Source organism: Sarcophilus harrisii, chromosome 5 (assembly GCF_902635505.1).
Source record: "Sarcophilus harrisii chromosome 5, mSarHar1.11, whole genome shotgun sequence".
NCBI classification, from domain to species: domain Eukaryota; kingdom Metazoa; phylum Chordata; class Mammalia; order Dasyuromorphia; family Dasyuridae; genus Sarcophilus; species Sarcophilus harrisii.
The window spans coordinates 285,249,332-285,271,139 of record NC_045430.1 but is presented as its reverse complement, the minus strand read 5'-3'; the positions used below and the strand labels follow the sequence as shown (position 1 = coordinate 285,271,139).

Genomic DNA, 21,808 nt, shown 5'->3' with positions numbered 1-21,808 from the left:
TCCTTGAAGAGGAAGGATGAACAACGATGTGTCTGTCATAACTTCCTGAATTGATGCATTCTGTAACTTCTACTGACCTTTAGGTTAAAGGCAAAAACACAGTGAAGAAAAATTAGTGTTCATGGTTAGGGCTGGAACCTGGAATTTTTTGGCCATAGGTCCTGTACCATTCGTGTAAAGGCAATGGTCAGAGGTTTTCTGGAGCTTTTGATTGGCTCCATTGCAATCTTCCCTTTCAGCTATTCAGTCTTGGTTGCTGATTCCCAGGAGAGTTACATTTCATATTTTCTGACTTGCCTAGATGCCTATATGTGCTATAGGTACAGATTTTCCTCTTAATCTGCTCTAGAAGCTTGGCTCAAAGTAATAAAAAATCAATGTAGATGCTGACTTCATGTTTCACATGAATGTCATATATCTTCCACATTTGAGTTAAGGCATCTGAGACTACAGAAGAAGATGTCTAGCATGTGGATGTCACATGTACAACTTAGATATTCTGGACTATCTTCTACCCATGACTCTGATTGAATTTGCAGCAGTGTTGCTGGCCCCCGGCACAACACAAAATAGAGCTTCCAAATGGAAACTTAAAGTTAATATTTGAAACAAAAGAGTCTAATTGCAATTATTGGAGAAAGAGTTAAGATTTCAAGAGAACATAAGAAAAGCCAATGAAGACTTGAAAATAGCATGACTGAATTGTTCTTTAATTTTAAAGGTTAAGTGGAACATGCCGTAGGTTGTTCTCATTCCCAATTAGTTCTTGCAAGTGAACAGATTTAGGTGGGAGATTAGATGAGACTCTGGGACTGAGAGGTGAAAGGTAATATTTGTTTTTGTTCAACTTGAGTTCAATCTCAATATGTCCAGATTAATGATGAAAAGGTATCAGTCTTTTTCTCTAAAAAAAGTATGATGTCAGTCAGTTTGTGAGTAATCATACGTCTTCCCATCATATTGTCAAGACCCTTTGAGATCAGGTTTTGAAAATGTAAGCAATAGCCCATAACCTTTGGATGCAAAGGTAAATTTAGAATTAATTTTGGGTTTTTCATAAATGAGAGAGAAAAGTAGTTGAAAGTGTCCTCCTTTATTGCATTCGGAGTCAGAGAGTGCAGGCTCTCTAACACCATTGTCAATGAATTTAAAACGACTTCAAAGATCACACATCAGTGAAGCGTCACATCATATGTTCCCATCAGATGACCATTTTGCTGGGCAAATGCCATCTATATTTCAGAAGACATCCATGTTCTAATCAAAAATGAATTAGCAGACATGGAAACTTCAAGCACCATTTGTCACCCGGAACTCACATTCATTAATATGCCTCCTCTCTGCATCTTGGAGAAAAGCTAAGTCAATTCCAAAATTATCATAACATTCACAACTAAACAGTAATGCATTTAAAGTGAATGTATTGGAAATTGAATGCCAACTGAAAATAAATGATGGTACCTTTTAAAATGAAATTACAAAAGGCTTTTTCTTTGTCCTTTACCCCGTTGTCATCTTCAGTTAGTCGAGCTGTCACATTTCTACCATTTATGTCCTCGAACAAAAATGGCTTAGAATAGGAAATGAAGCCAAACACACGCTGGATTCTCCTTAAGTGAAGAGCTGATAAATGTACTCGCCATGAGAGGAAGGAAGGGGTGAGGGAGGAAAAGAATTGCAGTCCATGCATGTGCTGCCTTCTTCTACACAGATCTCTTCAAGAAATTGAATGCATCTATCTTTTTATCATTCCTGTTTTCCAGAGATTTCTCCTGAAATTCACTTCAGTTTCATTAAAAATATATTTTTAAAAAAATGCAACTTGGCAAAGACCTTCAGCAGACTTCAGGCATCACTGAGCTTTATGACTGCTTGTTTGCTTGGTTGTTGTTGGTAGTGAGTTTTCTTTTTTTTTCTTTTGTTGTTGTTGTTGTTGTTGTTTTTCAATGGACCAAGAAGGGGTACTTTTTCCTGGAAATTGATTAAATTATAGATTTTTAAAAATGGATCCTTAATAAGTTACTTGGCAGTCTAAAACAGAGATTGTAAATTGTTTGTAGAATTGGAAGCAAACATATCAATCAATAAATATAAATATTAAATATTTGTAATAATATAATAAATATATTACAATAATTATAATCAATAAGCATAAATATAAAAAATCAGTATATCAAGATGGTAGAAATAAGTTTGGCAAATATATCTTTTCATCATCTCATCCTTTTTCTACCTCTTTCTTCTTCCTTTATCATTCTACCTCCCTTACTCTATACCCCTTGTGCTATAAGCTTGTGTTATTAATGCAGAAATTAAAACAGGTCCTGGACTCAAAGAGTTTTTATTGTCCTTGTGGAAGGGAAAAAAATACAAAATATACACAGATGAGCAAATATAAATTATACATACAGCAAATGGTGAATTATAGGGTAGAGAAGTGTTAACAAATGAGAGTGGGAAATTACTATATTTAGAGGTGCCACAAGCTAAACCTTGAAGGTAACTTAAGTTTGGGTGATGCAGAGATGAAGAGGAGTATTCTAGGTATAATAATGGGCAGTCTGGGTGAAAACTTATTTTTATTCAGAATACATATGTCCTCAATGTGCTGGACCCTAGCCCATTTCCTAGGAATGTAACAGGTTCATTGGGTCCTTAAGAGAGAAGACTCCAAGATTTGAAATTGTAAGCAGATTCTAAGTTTTCTCAGTCATTTTCCCTTCATGCTGATTTCATCCTTAAATGACCTTCCAGCCTGTCTTAGGTTGACATTTAACCTCTGAGGGGGATCTTCAGGAACAAAGGCAAAGGCTATAAAATAAAGCTATTACTGGAAAATGCTAAATGCAAAATAAAAAGGTAAAGATCAGAGAAACTTAGAATGGAAGTCTTATCTTACTATGTGCATTCCCTATTTCTCCATGATGTGAATTCTCATTCTCATTCTCATTCTCTCTCTCTCTCTCTCTCTCTCTCTCTCTCTCTCTCTCTTTCTGAACAAGCAACATTGTTCTGTGACTATAAAGTTCTCAACAAATATTATCTTCCATCTCTCATAACGAGAAGGTACCAGTTTCTGAATCTAGCTTCCACTAGGAAAAAGATTACCCCCCCCCCGCACTGAGTCACTGAATCAAGAAGCAATTTATATTGTCTCGTGTAAGCAAGAAATGCAGATGTAATATCTTGTCCTTGGATATCTAAGGCAGCCTTTGAGACCTAGAAGGAAGTTGCTTCACTAGGAACATGAGAACTGATTTTGTTGGAAGAACTAAGTGGTGTTTCCATAGATCTGCTGTATGTCCTCAATGTTTTTTACTTGCCTCCCTTCTAGTTGAGCTTGAGGTAACAGCAGTCTGAATTATTTTTTTTTCTGTCCTAGGTAACTCTTCCTTATGAATGAAGTAAGCAGAAGCCTGGAAACTCTACCTCCCATTCCAATTTCTCTATGAACAAAACTGAACAGAAAGTCTAGAGACTGGACTTTAAATTTTGCCTCTGATTCTATTATCAGCATGAACTGGGTCAAGTTACTGACTTTTCCCTTAGTCTCACATTCTCTATTTAAAAATAAAATGATTAGACTAAATGGTCTTGAAGAGCCCTTCCCATTCGAGACATAAAACTCCTTCATTCCTCTTAGGAAATTTCAAAAACTTATTTTTTCCATTGAATAAAGAAGGTTTTCACTTTTTTCTTTTTTTCCATTCACTTCTCACCCCCTCCCCCCCTTTATTCTATGCATTAGAAAGTGTACATGGTCTTAAGTTCACCTGGGTTTTGAGTTGTTTAGGGCAGAGACTAACTGTGTCTCATGAATTTAGAGCTTTTTAAAGGCAATATTTTCATAATATGGGTATTATTTTGATAAATTTGAATATTACTTACTGAGTTAATGATTCTGTTCATCACCCATATGTTTCATAGTTGTACTTACATGATGCAATGTGTTTGTTTGTGGAATCCCTTGGGAACACAGCCGCTTGATACTTTTGATTAGCCCTCCTTTATTAAGCAAAAATATGTGTTTTTATGGAATTGAATTTTCCCAAAACTTCTTTCTTTGCAAAGAAGATCTGTTGCTTCCCTTTATTGTGTGTTATTTTGGGTGAGTCACTCAACTTTCAGGGTATTATTTTCTTGATCTATAAAGTAGGTACATAAACTTAGAGTCTCTTAAATCTGATTGAAGGGTGAAGACAAAATGGTGGAGAGAAGCCAGGAAGTTGACTGAGCTATCCTATTTCCCTCAGAAATAATGCTAAATCAAGTTAAACCAACCCTTTAAAAGAATTCTGGAGGGACAGAATCTATAAAAACAGAAGGAAACAATTTCTTAACCTAAGATAACTTGGAAGGACTTTGGGAAAGAAAGAAAGAGAGAGAGAGAGGTGGGGAGAAAGAGAGAGAGCAGAGAGAAAAAAGGAAGAATGAGACAAAAGAAGAAAAAAAAGAAAGAAAAAATAAATCAATGACTTCCCTGCCCACCCCCAGAATCTCAGTAAAAGTAGGCTGAAAAAGAGTGGCACAGGATGTCAAGGGATTGCTCCAAATAGTTTCTTTAAAAAAAAAAAAGTATTTACTTATTTAAAACTGAAATGAAAGATAAAAAAGAAAACAAAATAGAAAAAGAAGAAAACATGTGTAGCAAAATATCATGCAGGATTAAAATATGTAATAATACATTTCCATTTCAAGAGAACATATAGTAATTGAAGACATTGTAAGGATAACGGTCCATCTTTGCTTCCTTGTAAATTGTATTTTGTGCTCTGGTGTACACATTTTACTTCATCCTTTTTTTCCCTTTCCTTCCCTATACCTGCCCCAAATAGCCTATAGTCAAGCACTGATATATTTATGCATATACACACACACACACACACACACACACACACACACATATATATATATATATATATATACAATCCACATGCATACATATATGCACACCCACATATAAGCATGCATACATATACATCTAAAACATATTAACATGGCTGACATATAATGTTTATTTCTCCCTTGATTGAATTATTTTAAAGTTTGACTTTGTCTGAGATCAATGACTACTACTTCTAATCACCCCCAATCAATTCTACTCTTGATCATTGTTATTAAGTTTGTGTATATCTCTTATTTCCTATTCTAACTTCTACTTTACTTCCACACATTAACTTGCTTTGCTATTATTTATTTATTATATATTTCCCTATTTAACTCATTCATGACATGAGTAGGTTTTCAGGACAACCAGCTGTCCTTCCCCAACTAATTCTTCTAATTGTTAGTTCTTGCTCTCACCCCTAATTTGTGTCACATAACTACTATTTTTACCTTTTCCTAGATGGTTTTGCTTTTTAAAGTCACATCATATTCAGCTTTACTCAAATCTTTCTTTTGGTTTACTAATGTCATTACTAATGTCAATTTTAGACATATGTTTTACATTTCCATGTATAGAACATAAATAATTTGTCCTTACTGAGTTCCTTGAAATTAGTCTTTGATGTTGGCTCTTATGTCGTAAATTTTCTATTTAGTTCAAGTTTGTTTGAGACAAAATCCTGAAAATCTGACAGTTTATTAAATGTCCATTTTTTGATTCAATATTATGGTTAACTTTGCTGTATTTAATATTTTTGGCTGCAACCTCAGTACATTTGATTGTTGATATATAGTATTCTAGGACTTCCCTGTAGCCTTGCAAGTCTAATTGTACCTCCAGCATATTTGAATTTTGTTGTGATTTGTAAATGTTTTTCTTTGATCTAAGCGTTTTGAATGTAACCAATAATTTTCCAACATATTGTTTGTAAAATGTCTTTGAGGTGGTGATGGCTAGATTTTTTTTTCTATTTCTGCTTTTTCCTCTTATTCTATAATTTTAGGTCAATTTTCTTTAATATATTATTTCTTTTGTTATTGCATAAAGATGTTTTTGGTCATAGCTTTCACATAATCCAATTATTCTTATGTTTTTTTCTTCTTGATATGTTCTCCAAATACCATCTATTAAAAATAAGAATAGCCCGATATTATTCTCTAACATTTAGTATCAAAATATTTCTATTTTATTTATCACATGAATACATATGATTAATATCATAAATAAAGAAACAACGCCCACACATATCTATATTTTAAATTGTCATCTCATTTGCAAAATTCAGATATGTTTTCCCCATAAGGTCTTCTCTTTTCTTCCAGGAACAATTCCCCTATTGTCTTTTGTGTTTAACCCTCATTTTTGCCCTCCTCTCATTATCACTTGCAGCACTATAATTTCTGTATTATGTAGGTTCTCTCCTTGCCCCAGAAGTCAGTAAGATTTTTGGGATAAGAACATTGTTTTTTTCTCTTCTAGTATCTTTTATACCTTGTACATCTACAACACTGTGATCCTAAATCAGTATTTGTTAAATTGAGATAAATTCAGTTGTCTACAGATCCCATCATAAAACTTGGTTTGTGTTTCCATGTATGCATGCATACATGGAAACACAAACCAAGTGTGTATATATATATATACATATATATGTATGCATGCACATGCACATGTATGAGGATATATATGTGTTTTATAGAAGTTTCTCAATAGTCTGTGATGTGATCAAATATTTCCATTTAATGAATTCCAATCACAAAACACAGTTACTTTTGTCACCTAAAACCTATTTGAAACCTTATGGGATATAAATATGGAGAGTTGGATCACTTGCTTGTTGTTACTAAAAAGATTATTATAAAGGATATGGGGAGGTCATCCTCTGAAAATTCCAGCTATCTAACAGAAAGGTGTACACTTCTACCTCCAACTCTCCATGGACTGAGCTAGTAAATGACCACTCTCAACCCTTAACACATGGCTTACAGCAGAAAAAAAAATGATTAATGTTCAGGCCAGGCCTGGAGTCCTTATTCACTTTCATAGGGGGAAAAAAGCACAAATAAAACAAATGGTAATCTGTGAATCACTGACCTACTGCAAAGGGATTGAAATTAAAGGCTGCCCTGAGATAGGCTGTCAGATCACCATAATAGAGTACACAATTCATTGCTTTTCTGATTAAGATTTGATTTCTGTGCTTCAAGCTGGGGAAGAAAGGAGAAGAAAAGAAATTTTCCCAACCTTCCTTCTGATCCATGTCCCTCTTCCTGGAGCTCATCATCAAACAAAGGAGCAGAAGGTATTAGGCTGTAAGTGAATGCAAAACACAGATGCCATCTAGTCCAATACTCTCATTAAACAGAAGAAAATAAAATTCGAAGAAACTCTGATAATCGATTGCAGGCAGGGACTGATTCTTCTCCAAATGTTTTATTAAAGGTATCCAAGAGGTCTCTAAGCCTCAGCTGTCCAAGAAAACCTCAAGCCTCCTCTTAACAGAACTGCTTCCAGGCCTGGACATAGAGCAGGATTTTGCCACCTGTCACCATTATCATGGAATCTTGGTGCTCTGTTTCCTAATAACCTGTCTTAAATAAATAAATTAAGTGTTAGATTCTGCTTTTGCTTTTTAGTCAAATGGTGCTAACATTTAGATCTATCTTGTATCTAGAGAACATTTATTACAAAATGGAGAAAGTCGAGTGGGAAAGTGATCACCTTCACAAATACTGTTTTTGTCCTAGGTTACCGCTATTATTGACATTGAGTTTGCAGGTGAATAATATATACACATGTATATACTGTATACACATATGTATGTGTGTGTGTATATATATATATATATGTATATATATTAGATTCTAATTTGTCATATTCCTTATTTTGTAGTGGTGAAATTGATTTCTTGAACTCAAGGGCAAAATGTTTCATTTATAGCTATTAAATTCAATTTTTATTAAATTCAATCCATTGGTTTTTGTTTATTAAAAACTTTGTGGTCATTTTAAATTTGAGATCTTTCATTAAAATAACAAAGTAACTGATGACCATATTTCAATGTAATTAATTTCCTTTCTAAGCCTATATATTTTAATTTTAATTTATGCATTTGAAAATCTCATTTTAAGGAAGGAACATAGGCTTCAGCACACTGTTAAAGCAGGCCCCTACAACACACCTAAAACAGAAGAGAGAGAAGCTCAGAGAAGGGAAAAAGAAGTGGTGATAAAAGAATGACCCAAGAGAAGGAGCTCTTCAAATCACATCATCAAAAGGGATGCCTTCTTTTTTTCTGCTTATGAAGATTCACTATTTCCTACTTGCTTCCCTTCATCTATATTTACTTCCAGAATTTTTTATTATTCCTTCATAAAATAATTGGCACTAGCTTTTTCCATTTTTTTTATAATTTCATAGATATGGTCATGCAACATGAATGATCCTGACATAGATACCTACAGTCTCAATAAAAAATGGATGACAGTAATGTTAGGGCATCACTCAATGGGTTTGTTTTAGAAATAAATTTAAATGTTATGAAAGTCATTTTCTATTTATAAATATGGTTTGTGACAGGGAGCAATTTTATAAGTGATTAAATTAACTTCTGGGTGTAAATATTAGGCACATTGTATTAATTATTTGATATGCCAAAAGGAAAATTTAATACTGTAGCAGTGATGGCTTATAAAGTGTTCCAACACTCAAAAGAATACAACCCCTTGTACTGTTTCACTATCACTTCTCAGAAGTTCCTCAATAAATAAATAACAAATAAATAAATGATTAATGAAATTATCATTTTTCAAATCAAGTATCTTTCCTTAAATGGTCTGCCTGCTTATGGAACTACTATGAAAGTATATGAATAAAAAGTCCTCAGGGAAACTTCCCAATCTTCAAGGTTAAGAAAATAATCTTGACAAAGGGGTTTTGGCAAAGAAAAACAATTCTCTTAATAGTAGCTCTTCTGTCCAACCAACGTCCGTTAAACCCAGTCACAGAGATCACGGTTTCTTCAATGAAGATTACTATGATGGTCACACATGCATCGTCTTAAACTGTCCAAGACCCAGGCTGGGACTACTCACTCTTCAGGGATTTGGGGAAAAGAAAATCCAAGAGGATACAGTGAAGGAGACAAACAGTTCATGTGGGAAAATTCCTCAAAACAAATAGTGTGATGCCCAGGCTAATGAAAAAGTCCAGGTTATCTTGGAGATGCTACTGAGCTGTTGAAGAAACTCATTAAAGAAGATAATAAGAATAAGTGATTTATATCATCGAATACTTCCCTCCAAACGTGCTCAGTGGCATTCACATGGGTCAGTCTCTTTGCTTAAATATCACTGAACATAGTTCTTGAAATAACATCTCTCTCTCTCTCCACATATATGGAGAGAAATATATATATATATATATATATATATATATATATATATATATATATATAAAATCACACAAACATTTTCCCTCTGTCTTTGTATCTGTCTCTATCTCTGTGTGTGTCTGTCTGTCTCTCTCAGTCTCTATGTTTATTTGGCTGTCTCTCTGTATTTGTCTTTATCTCTCTACTTTTGTCCATGTCTGTCTGGATCTCTAATTCTCTGTCTTCATCTATGTCTCTCCTGTCTCTCTGATTTTGTCTCTGTTTCTCTCCCTATTTTTGTCTGCCTCTCTGTCTCTCTATGTTTATCTGTCTCCATCTCTGTTCCTCTCTCTGTGTCTGTCTCTATCTCTGTTTCTGTCTCCCTATCTATCTCTATGTCTCTTTTTTTTTCCTCTATGTGTGTGTCTCTTTTGCTTTCTCTATCTCTGTGCCTTTGTCTCTGTTTTCTGTCTGTCTCTCTATCTGTTTCTGTCTCTCTGTGTCTCTGCTCTGTCTCTCTCTGTCTTTGTCTTTCTCTCTGTGTATCACTCTTTCTCTCTGTCTCTCTGTCATTGTTTCTGTCTATCTCCATCTCTCTGTCTCTACCACTATTTCTTTGCGTTTCTCTGTCCTTCTTTGTGTCTCTGTATCTCTCTCTGTCTTTCTCTGTGTGTCTCTATATCTCTCTCCATCTTTTTCTGTCTCTCTTTCTGTCAGTCTTTGTCCTTCTCTCTGTCTGTCCCTTGGTGTCACTGTCTTTATCTTTGTGTCCCTGTATCTCTCTCTCTGTCTCTCTGTCTCAGTTTCTGCCTCTCTCTCTCTCTCTCTCTCTCTCTCTCTCTCTCTCTCTCTCTCTCTCTCTCTCTCTCTCTCTCTCTCTCTCTCTCTCCCCCCCCCCAGCATGGTTTACCCATCTTGCCCAAATACAGCAGCCTTGGCATCAGTCCCTTAGCGTCAGATAAGGGCCAGACCATGTCTTCCTCGGGGCAGGGCCACACTCTTTCAAACTCTGCTTGTTCCTGAAGGGAAGATTTTCAATCTCTCATATGCTCTTGTGCTTGATCTGAGCCACCTGGGCTGCTTGAATTCTGCCTTTTAGTGATTTGCTCTGGGCCGGGCTTCTTCTCAACTTAATGACTTTGCTTTTTTCATATTCTTTTAAAACAGGCAAATGGAGAAAGTGTTTGTTTTTTCCTGATGATAATGCCAAGAGAAAGCGTTTGCCAGATGTGTCCCATTGTTCTTCTCATTTGGCTTTTAGGTATATAAGCCATATTTGTTTTGGATGGGTCATTGTATGTGTGTGTTTCTTGCAATTAGTGACTTTATTATTTATGATCAAGCATTTTACACTTCAGAGTGCATGACGTGTTGGAGAGTAATGGGGTTCGAACTTTACCAGAATTCTAATTCATCATTCCTTAATTGCCTGCTTGGAGCAAAGTCAAACAAATTCCCTTCCCACTTGACCAAAGCATCATTGCTTTTGGCCTTGAACACCTGATCTCACCACTCTTTAACTTGCAACTTCCGCCAATCTAAGAAATGCCGTCTCATAAAAAGTGCTGGGAGATGAAAAAGGTTGAGATGATAACAATTAATATATTGACCCCTCCTGTTGTCTGGGCAATGTGTAGGATTTTACGTAGTATTATGTCCTCAAAAGCAGACTGTGATGTAGACAAGCAGCCTTGCTCTGCCCTCACGTACCCTTGGTTCTGAATTTCAATGAGTAGAGATCTGGTACTGAAATTGCTGCGAGGTAGGGAAGTTACAATTTAGGTTTCAGAAACATGATTCTTGTTGAGTTTAGATTCACAGGATCCCCATTCTAACCATTTCCCTTTGTGGTGGAGAGCCGGAATTAGGGTTCCTTGTCTACATATATATGGAGAATTGAAAATCAAAAAGCAACTAAGTCACTTGTGGCTATATGGCGGCAGGGAAGAGAATCCATTCATTCAAATGGCATTTTATTTTACTTTTTGCAATGCTTTCATATTAGAAACTGCATAAAATTCACTTTCAATGTAGCAGACTCTCCCTAAGCTTCACTTAAAGGCCATGCCTGTCGCATTTCTGTATTAGAAAGAGTGTGGCCAGACCATTCCATCCTCTCTCTGTTACTCCTTTCCTCAGAAGTTTTGTGCATCTTCAGCCTCTTTTCTTTTCTTCCTATCAATTGAGGAGAGATCTCAAACCCTCCCTAAGGTTATTCCCTCTACTCTGTCCTTGTCCAAGTAGCCATTCCTCTTCCAGAATCTTGAGCTTCTTTCTCTCTTTTGCTAGCTTCTGTCATACCTCAGATACTTAAAAGCTATTGATTCTGGGCAAGTCACTCAAACTTTGTGAGCTTTGTTTCCTCATCAATAAAATTATGAAGTTAGACTTGGTGGCTTTTAGGGTCTTTCCAACTCTAATTCTATAATCTACAATCTCATGATCCACTTTGTGGTTGTGTAAAATCTCTGCTTTACAGATCATCAGAAAACATTGTCTGCTTTGGTTGTCACCACTTCATTGTGCCAGGATCTGTTTGACTTGAGATCAAAATTTTATCCCTACCATTCTACGGATTTTTCCATAAAATGGCTACTGAGCTCATATTCACCATTTCCAATATTTTCCCCCAGCCTTTATCTTTCATGACTTAATAAATGTAGTTTTTAACACTAATGACTAATTCTTCCAACTGAGTATTCTTTCTTTTTATAGTGCCAGGAATTATGAATACACCTAGTTTTTCTATCAATGACCTTTCCACTTGTCTCCTTCACTGGCTATTTAGTCTTTTTTGAACTCTTTAATGTTGCTGTCCCTCAAAGGTTTTCTTTTGTTTGTTTTTTTTCAAGACATTTTCAGTTTTTCCATCTCTTCCATCCTAAAATCATCATCTACCCACAAGGATCAGAGTGTTCTCAAATCTCTGGCTTGATCTCTAGTTCAGACTTAGCTACCAGAAAAAATCCCACTGCTACCTCAAATTCAAACTGTCAAGTTAAAGCTATTACCTTTCCTTCCACTCTTTCTACTGATTTCACTGTTTTCTGTCATGCTATACCCATTCACCATGTTTCTTACACTCCAAATCTTGAGTCTCTCTGCCTTCTTTGAATTCTCCTTTGCATTTGCCCTCCTCACAAAAGCTTTTACTGCTTCCCCACCTTGGCTCCAAACTTTCTGTTTTTCTTCTTTCTAATCTTTCTTCTCAGATGCATCTTCCTTCTTATCAAAAAATTTCTGGCTCATATCCCTGAAAAATTCTACTTTCAGCTCACTGCATTGTAAAAAGGAATTTTGTGTGCTGCTTCACACAAAGATACTGTAGTGAGTGCAAAGTCCAGCTGGCCTTTCTCATCTTCCATTTAATAAACTAAGGAATAGACGATATGTGTTTAAAGCGTTACATTTGTAATGGGAAAGGATTAGAAACTAGACCCAACACAGACAGAAATGGGAGATGGAGCCAAAAGAGATGTGTGAGAAACTGAAGATTTGCTCTAATCTTATACATATATAGCAGCAAAATACTCTGAGATACATGAGACTCAATCTTGTCTAATCTGAGAAACTAATAAACCATTTTACAGAATTGGATATTGGCACGCAAGGCAGTAGCAAGCTAGATGATGGGTGTGTACACATCCATGTATATGTGTGAGTGTGTGCAAATGTATATATACATATATATGTATATAGAGATATACAAACATACATATTTGTGCATGTATATACAAATACACATGCTATCCAACTAACATTTATTAATGTATGTACCTGCGCTGTTGTAAATAATAGACAAATAAAGAAAGGCAAAAGGCATTTCCTCTTTCAAATGGGGGAGGGCATTATGAAAATAGTCATGTAGAAGCAAGCTGTATATAAAATAAATTCAAAACAATCAACAAAGGGAAGGAACTAGAACTAAGAGCGCTAATGAAAGCCTCTCGTAGAAGGTAGTATTTTAGTGGAGGCTTCAAATAAGTCTAAGAAGCCTGAGAAACTCAAAGGTAGGGATAAGTAGGGAGGGCAGAGAAGGAAAGTTCTCCAAGATGAAAGACTGAATATCATGTTTGAAGAAAAGAATGCAGAACGTAAGGGTGCCATAATACATAACACAAATGTGGAAGAGGAGTAGAATGGTTAAGGGAACAAATGATGAAGGGCTTCATTTCATGAGCGTCTGTACCAAAGTGCCCATCAGGAGATTCTTTTAAAAGTATACTTTATTCAGAGTCTGATTCTTTTTGTACAGCAAAATAACAGTTTGGTCATGTATACTTATTGTGTATCTAATCTATATTTTAATATATTTAACATCTACTGGTCATCCTGCCATCTGGGGGAGGGGGTGGGGGGTAAGAGGTGAAAAATTGGAACAAGTTTTGGCAATTGTTAATGCTGGAAAGTTACCCATGCATATAACCTGTAAATAAAAGGCTATTAAATAAAAAATAAAAAGTATACTTTAAACACTAACCACTATATGTAACAGATATAACTATTGAGGGCAACATTGGCAAGGGATGGCATGTTGGAACATGTTCTTCTTCTGTCTCTGCTGATATCAAGTTATTGGTTCTCTGTTATTATTCTTGTCTCTAATAGGCATTTTCCCTACTAATATGTATGAGGTCATTTCTCTAGTTTCAGACACTTAATCCCAGCTTCAGTTTGTTAGGCTTTAACGATTAACACTTTGTTTCTTAAGATGTTAAGACATGATTGTCTGTTCCTTAATGATGGCCACACTATTCAACTAAGAAAATTCAGGAGAAAAGCCCTTCTTTCCCTTTCTAATCACTATATATGGATGAGTATTGTTGCCTATTGTTCATATAACATTCCAACTTAGGGGTAGAATATTCTTACACATTGCCATGACACTTCCTGCCACATTTTGTAAATAAAGTTGAACAAGTATAAAATGTAATATAAGATGGAAAGATGTTCTTGTTCTACTTAGATCCCATTCCTATTTTTGTTGTTGTTTGCTTGTTTTTTTTTCCTTCTTGTGTTTTTTTTTTACTCATCTGTTTTTCTCCCTTTTTGTACAACAGAATAAACATGGAAAAATAGAAGAATTTCATGTTTAACTTTGATCAGACTGCTATCTTAGGGTGGAGAGGGAGAAAAATTTGACACGCAAGATTTTGTAAAAGTGAATGTTGAAAACTATCTTCACAGTATTTGGAAAAATAAAATGCTATTTAAAAAAGCTATAGTTATAGATTTAGAAGTGGAAGCCCATCTATTTCAACTACCTTGTGTTTTCAAAGAGAAAAATGAAACCCACTGAGGGTAAGGGATGTATAATAAGTCACACAGAAGATTAAGTGGCAGACTTAGGATTTAAATGCAGATCCTATTCCATATCTCAAATAAATATGATATGATTTAAGACTGAAAAATTAGATTTGGATATATTATGTTTATAATATATCCACTCAAACACCCACATTCAGATTTGCTTATGTGGTGATTACTCATGCACAATTTTATACAGAGGCAACAGAACATGGATTTGTAGAGCCAGAAGCCAGGTTACTAGTTAGTATGGCTGAAAAATAACTTCTTACAACTATTGGGTATACAGAACATGCAGATGGGTAATAAAAAAAAATGGCAAAGGTTTCTGCACCCTCCATTTTCATCATGCCTTCTTTCCTTAGTAAACTTCGTTGGATAATCTCTTCTTACTCTAAGGCTGAATTTGGCTTTTTGCCAGATCCTGTGAATCCCTTCTTGTCTCTTTGATAGGATCCTCTAACTGGGGATGGAGTTATGGGCTCCAGGGACTGTATATAAGGAGATGGCTCAGCATAGGATTTCTCATTTTCCAACAGCTTCATTGTCTTGGGAATTCTCCATCATGTTACCTTAAGAACCTTTTCCTTTTCCTTCTGCTTTTCAGCTCTTTTTTTTTTTTTTTTTTTTTTTTTTTTGTATCATCCTTATTAAATTGTAACCTTCACAAGGGCTTTGACTGTGTTTTCATATGTTATCCCCACACTTAGCACAGTGCCAAGTACATGGTAGGGGCTTAATAAATGTTAATTGAGGGTACCCTTCTATATTGCAAGAGGCAATAGATTCCCAGGCATTGCACTGCTTGACTCAGTGTGCTAATGGATATCTCCTTTTGATGATGTGACAAGTTCCATAGAAAGTAGCTGCTGATCTGAGTAGAACCTTAGAGAGAATTCTGGAACCCAGAATTAAAGCCTCCCATAGCTTTGTTCCTTGTGATATCCAAGAAAAGAATCTTCTCATTTTTGGACATTTGCCTCAATTACATTTTATCAAATGTCAACTCTGCACTTGGGAGAAGTATACATTTGATAATGCCCCCTGCCATGCTATGTTTCTGTTGCCAAGCATCAAAGGAGTGATTAAGGATATATTATTTTTAATTTTTAAATGGTGTGTGTGTATGTGCATATGGTATATGAACATGGTGTAAAGTAAATCATAAACATTATGCAAGTGCTTCACAAGATAGGTAAAATTTTTTTTTAAACTGGTAAAAATGTAATGTTGCATTTCTTCCTCTCTTCTTCCTCTTTTTCCACACCTTTTGCCCTTCCCCTTCCTTTTCAATCTGAGTAACTGAAGAGAATAAGTGGTGTCTACTACAAATGATGCCTGAAGACCATCGGATGGCAGAGTCATAGGGTCAGGTGCACCCAGAAATAACTTGGAATAAACAAGCACTCCAGCTCTCATCAGACCAAGTGGAGATCAGAAACCAGAGAAGCAGCCATAGTAGGCTATCTTACCAGTGAATTATTTCAATTGTTGTCCTAGTGATATGATCAGGTAAGGAGCTATGGAAAAGTGGAGGCCCATATGAAGCCTGAGATCTCAGGGAATTAGAGCAAAGAAGCTGCTTCCTTAAATTTCACCCTCTTCTTTCACATCTTTATTCATAAAATGTCGATGTCTCTATTTGATATTCTTCACCCTTTCTAAGAGAATTAGTAGCATCCATCTGGGATTCTGAGAGGAAAGAAAACTCATCATAATTTGGGAGCAAAAGATAGGGGGTGGGGAAAGCTAGCTACTACTTTAAAGAAAAGAGGACCTAGGCCATATTTACATGTAATGAGAGAAAGAAAGTAGCTGAAGTTGCTAAGGGGAATACCAAGATACCAGGGAAGTAATATCTGTATGGAGGGAATTTGAATCCAGGAAATCAGTTAACAAAGAGGGAACAGAGAAGAAGCTTCCCACCAGTCGTTGCTACTAGGGCAATTAAAAAGGGAAACAGCTTCTTGTCTATTCCCCTTGTGGCTATTAACTGGGCTAAATGAGAGAGAATTTGCTGTAAATTGGAAAACTCAAAGCCTAATGAGTCTTTTGTTGGGAAATGTCTCTCCAGGAGAACCTTGGTCTCCAAGGACAGCCAGCCTGCAATGTAGAGCTCATGACAGCTGAGTTGGCAGGAAGGGAGCACCAACTGGAAGGAGATTATGCCTTTTTTTCAGCGTGAACACCCACTCAAACTTCCAAGACCCTTCTTTTCAGTGTGAACACACTAGAACCACCATGATCTCCATGAATTACAGAATTCCCTGAAGAAAACACCACTCTTGGGACTCCTCATCCATTCTCTTCATTTTTCTCATTTCTAGGACCATGGCAAGATACATTATACAGTTCCAATATTCTATAATATTCCGAACTCAAGCAAAATTTCCTTTATATTCTGCTAGTGGTGCTCTCACAAAATTTGTGGAATGTATCAAATAAAAATCCCAATGACTTTTATTTTAAATGAGACATTTTAAATTTGAAGGCTTTTTTGGGTTTCTCTGTAAGTAGTCATGGCTGAAAGCTTCACTGGGGCAGATAGTGGGAAGATCACTGAACTGATGGGCAGGAGAAATGGCTGAGAATTTTAATACAGCAGAATATTTTGGCTTCTAATGCTAATATCACCCATCTTAATGGCAAAAGTTTTGAGTTTAAGGTCTTTGTCAAACACTAGCAGTGCAAATGTGGCTTGGTCTGGAATCTTTTTCTTGGCTAATCAATGAGAGCCAGAGAACTTTGGTTTTAAGGCATGATACTTAAGAAAACAATCTAGCCTGTAAACCCCAAGATATTTTGTAAGCTTTCAGCAATTAAATTTAAATTCCTTTTTGAAGAGCATATGCAAGAAGTCAGAAGAATGAAAAAAATGAAGAAAGGAAGTAGTATTTTGTCTTTCCTTCTCCAAGAGGAACATGGGATCAGAAAACGATGCCAGGATAAGCAAGTGAATTGGAATGAAATGAAGGAAGACTGTGAAAAGTCACCAGCCTGACTTTCTCCTCCTGAGCCATCTGAATCCAGTGGCCAGAAAGAAGACCCTGAATATAGTGAGCAACCTTGGTCTTTTAAAGCCAAGTCCCTCGTTTGGGCCATGATTGCCTAAGGGTGAATGCAAATAGCATTTGTTTCTATTGTTTTCTATTTTGGCTAGAAGCCTTGAGGGTCTTTCCCTCCCATATTGATTTTTTGATTAGGTTAGAAAAGGGTAGGGGCATCCTTTGTTTCCTGTCATATCAACCAGCCCTAAACACAAAGTAGATGGTTGTTTCAGTCATAAGGAGACTGGATAAAGACCTTAGCTTAATACCCTTTGATCCAGCAGTGTTTCTGCTGGACTTATATCCTAGAGACATCTTAAAGGAGGGAAAAGAAGCCACCTTTGCAAAAATGTTAACAGCTGGAAACTGGAAACTGATGGACGCCCATCAATTGGAGAATGGCTGAATAAATTATGATATATGAAGGTTATGGAATATTATTTTTCTATAAGAAATGATCAGCAGGATGATTTTAGAGAGGCCTGGGGAAACTTACATGAACTGAGACTGAGTAAAAAAAGCAGAACCAGGAGATCATTGTATAAGGTAACAAGATTATGTGATGAGCAATTCTGATGGACATGGCTTTTTCCAACAATGAGATGATTCAGGTTAGTTCCAATAATCTTGTGATGGAGAGCCATCTACACCCAGAGATGGGACTGTGGGCACTGAGTATGGACCACAACACATCATTTTCACTCTTTCTATTGTCGTTTGCTTGCATTTTGTTTTCTTTCTCAGTTTTTTTTTTCTTTCTTGATCAGATTTTTCTTGTGCAGCAAGATAACTGCATAAATATGTTTACATACATTGGATTGGACATAGTTTAATATATTTAACATGATTGGATTACCTGTCATTTAGGGGAGGGGGTTTAGGGAAGGAGGTGAAAATTTGGAACAAAAGATTTTGTAAGGGTCAAGGTTGAAAAATTATACATGTATATGTTTTGTAAATAGAAACCTTTATTTATAAAAATAAAGACCTTTGCTTAAAAAGTTCTTGACTTTCATTGCATGCGGCCATCTCTTGTCATCTTGATATGTACTTTGACACTGGACCCAGATGGCTCTGATGAAAAAAGTGAGGCTAGTGACCTTGCTCAGCTCTCTCACAGTTAAATCCAATTCACTTGCACATCATGGCATCATCTCCCTGATGTAATGGTATTCTTCAAATATGAAGGACAAACAAGAAACAGTGAAACCATGGACACATCATTTAATTTATCCAAGTTGCAATTTCTTCTTTTGAAACAAAGGGTTCTAATACATCCCAATTTCCTGGATGATGTGATGGAATTATTGGTAAATTTCCAAAACTGCAACACATTTGAGCTGACATTAAAGACCTTCTCTTGGCTTCTTGGGTATGTATCCATTGATGATTATAAGAAAAACCATATCACCTATGTAAAGGGAAAAAATGACAGTTCTTACAAGGAAATTCAGCTCCTTCCCCCCAACTAAACTTACATTTCAGAACTAAAGAAATGAGTGAAGAAACCAAAAAAAAAAATTGAGAATACAGTGAAGTACAATGAGGGTAAGCACAATATCAAGAAGAATTTCCCGAAGAGAAGAATTATTTACAACTACTCCAGGAGCCCTAAAGAGCACTAGAGTCATACTGGGAAATACTCCCAGAGCAATCCCCAGGAAAGAATGCACCTAAAATAATGTCCACAAAGGGATAACCATGAAGACTCTGAAAAAGGGTCAGAAGATCAGGACTTAGAGTGGGGTGGTACCTGGAGCACAGGGTTAGAAAGCAAAATGAATACCATTCAAATCCTGTCTTACAATTTAAACCAAGGAGGTAATTTAGACTCTCTTAAATTTGGTTTCCTCATCAGAAGAATGTTGTTAATAATATTCTTCTCATAGGGTTGTTGTAAGCATCAAATGAGATCAAATAGACAAACAGATAGGCAGGCAGATAGACAGATAGGTAAATAGGTGGATAGATAAATGATGGATATAGAAATATCTACATATAGATATAGACATAGACATAAATATAGATATAGATATAGGTAATGGGCTTACAAGATCTGAAACAGTACTGAAATCAATCAAGTAATGAATGAAAAAGAAGGCATAACTGTTGTTAAGTAATTTTTCACTCATGTCTAATTCTTCATGACTCCATTTAGGATTTTCTTGTCAAAGACACTGGAGAAGCCAGCTATTTCTTTCTCCAGTTCATTTTATAGATGAAGAAACTGAGGCAAACAGGGTTAAGGGATTTATTCAGGGTGATACAGCTAGGAAATATCTGAGGCCGGATTTGAACTGACCAAGTGAGTCTTTCTGACTTCCAGCCTGGCACTCTCTACTGGGCATCTAGCTGCTCTCTTTCTATTTTTTCTTCTTTTCTCTGCCTGTCTCTATCAAGTCTTTGGGCCATCAAAGATAGAACATAAATGGATAAAGGGAGGTACTGCATCAGTACTTCTTTAATGTCTCATCAGACCCTAAAGATAATTCTGGAGGATGAGTTGTGGGACATTCTTAGATTCAACTCTTATAAAATCTTCAAGTACATCCTCATAATTTGGCAATTTGGTGAAGCCTAAAGACCCCTCTCAGAATCATGTTGTTTAAATAATTGAAGGAAATGCTAAATTTCAAGGAGAAGCTAATGAAAATAGAGGCAGAAATATTGTTTAAGGACTGCAGTTCCTAGAATTTTGGAATTGAAGTAAAAAAGACTTGAATTTGAATCCATCTCCTTTTTGTGATCTTTCTTTGAGATAGTTTTCATGAATTCTGTGAAATTAGATATCTTGAATTTATCTAACAGTAAGTTAGTACTATAAACAGTAAATAAGAGTTTGCAAGTATTTGTCTCATTTGGTCCTCAGAACTCTGTTAGGTAAGTACTATTATTAATACCATTTTAAAGAAACAGACTTGGTAAGAAGAAATGACTTGCTTTTGTTCACATAACTAGTGAGTCAGAGGCAGTCACAAAAGTATATGTCCATATTCATGTAATCAGAGATTCATAGAATATGGAAATATCAGGCAACCACTGAAATACTGAGCTTTCCTTGATCCGACCAGCAAATTCAGATGAACAACATCCTTTGTTATAAAAAGAATGAGTAGATGTAATTGCTAAATCACTGTGGGTGACCTTTGCAAGACTGAAAAGAATGGAAAAGATGTTACAGAATTAGAGAAGAATGCAGTAAAACAACTTTTCAACAAAGGAGAGAAGAAATAGGCCAATGAATATAAACAGAAATTCAGACAAGGACAACTCGATAAGTAATTGTGCGCTACACTGGGAAAGAATCAGAACAGAGGGTATTAGGAAGAATAGGGAAGTAGGGGAATCACAGTTACCTGTCTGTCAACTACTTCTATTTCTTCCTCCTTTTAGAAAGATGTATGAAATCCTTCTATCCTGAAGTTCACCTTCACAGGCTCTAGGACTACTTTTCACTGGCGTCTTGGTCATCATATCTGGGGACTCATCTTCTCTAACTCTGCTAATCTTATCCCACCTCTTGCTCACTCTTAACTTTGAAGAATTGTCTACACTATATCTTGTATACCACCAGCTTCTTTTTTTCAAGATCAACTTGAGGCCTTCAGGAAATGTTCCCCTAAATGTTAAAAAAAATTAACCAGGACAGATCAGTGACTTTTTAAGTCTAGGAATTAGAGTCCTTTAAGTGGCAAATCATTTGGTAATAGAGGTATCCTCATCTGCCATTAGCAAAAAAACTATCATTTGGATCTAATACTGCAGAACCAAAAAGTTCCTTCCAATACCCCTTTCTTTGATGTAGGCTCTCTTTGTGGACCTTGTTAAGCAGTTGGGCTGCAGCAACATATCAAAAAGAAGAGAGAATGGAATATTTATAGGTGGGCAAGCTACATAAGGAAGAGTTCTTGGTTAGCAGGAGTTTGGATGAGATAATACTTCTGAAAATTGGAATGCAGACATGGTCAAGTATTGGCAGGAGCTTGTACTATTAAACATTCTCACTTTTTTCCATGTATCTTATTGTAGAGGATAGGAAGTAAGGAAATTCGACTTGGGTATAATCCAGACTTTGTAGGGCAGTTACCTTGATTTTCTGCCCTTAAGAACCTATGAACTAAAGGGCTAGGTGCAAAATGAATGGACAACAGCATAGCTAATTTGTTCATTTCAGCTGTCTTCATGATCGATGTG

General features: G+C 35.9%; 1 long non-coding RNA gene across 3 annotated transcripts in view; it reads left to right on the top strand.

The window, feature by feature from the left end:
- LOC116419644 overlaps positions 1-21,808 on the top strand; it is a 97,399-nt gene that overhangs the window by 58,821 nt on the left and 16,770 nt on the right. The gene's annotated exons all lie outside the window — the stretch shown is intronic.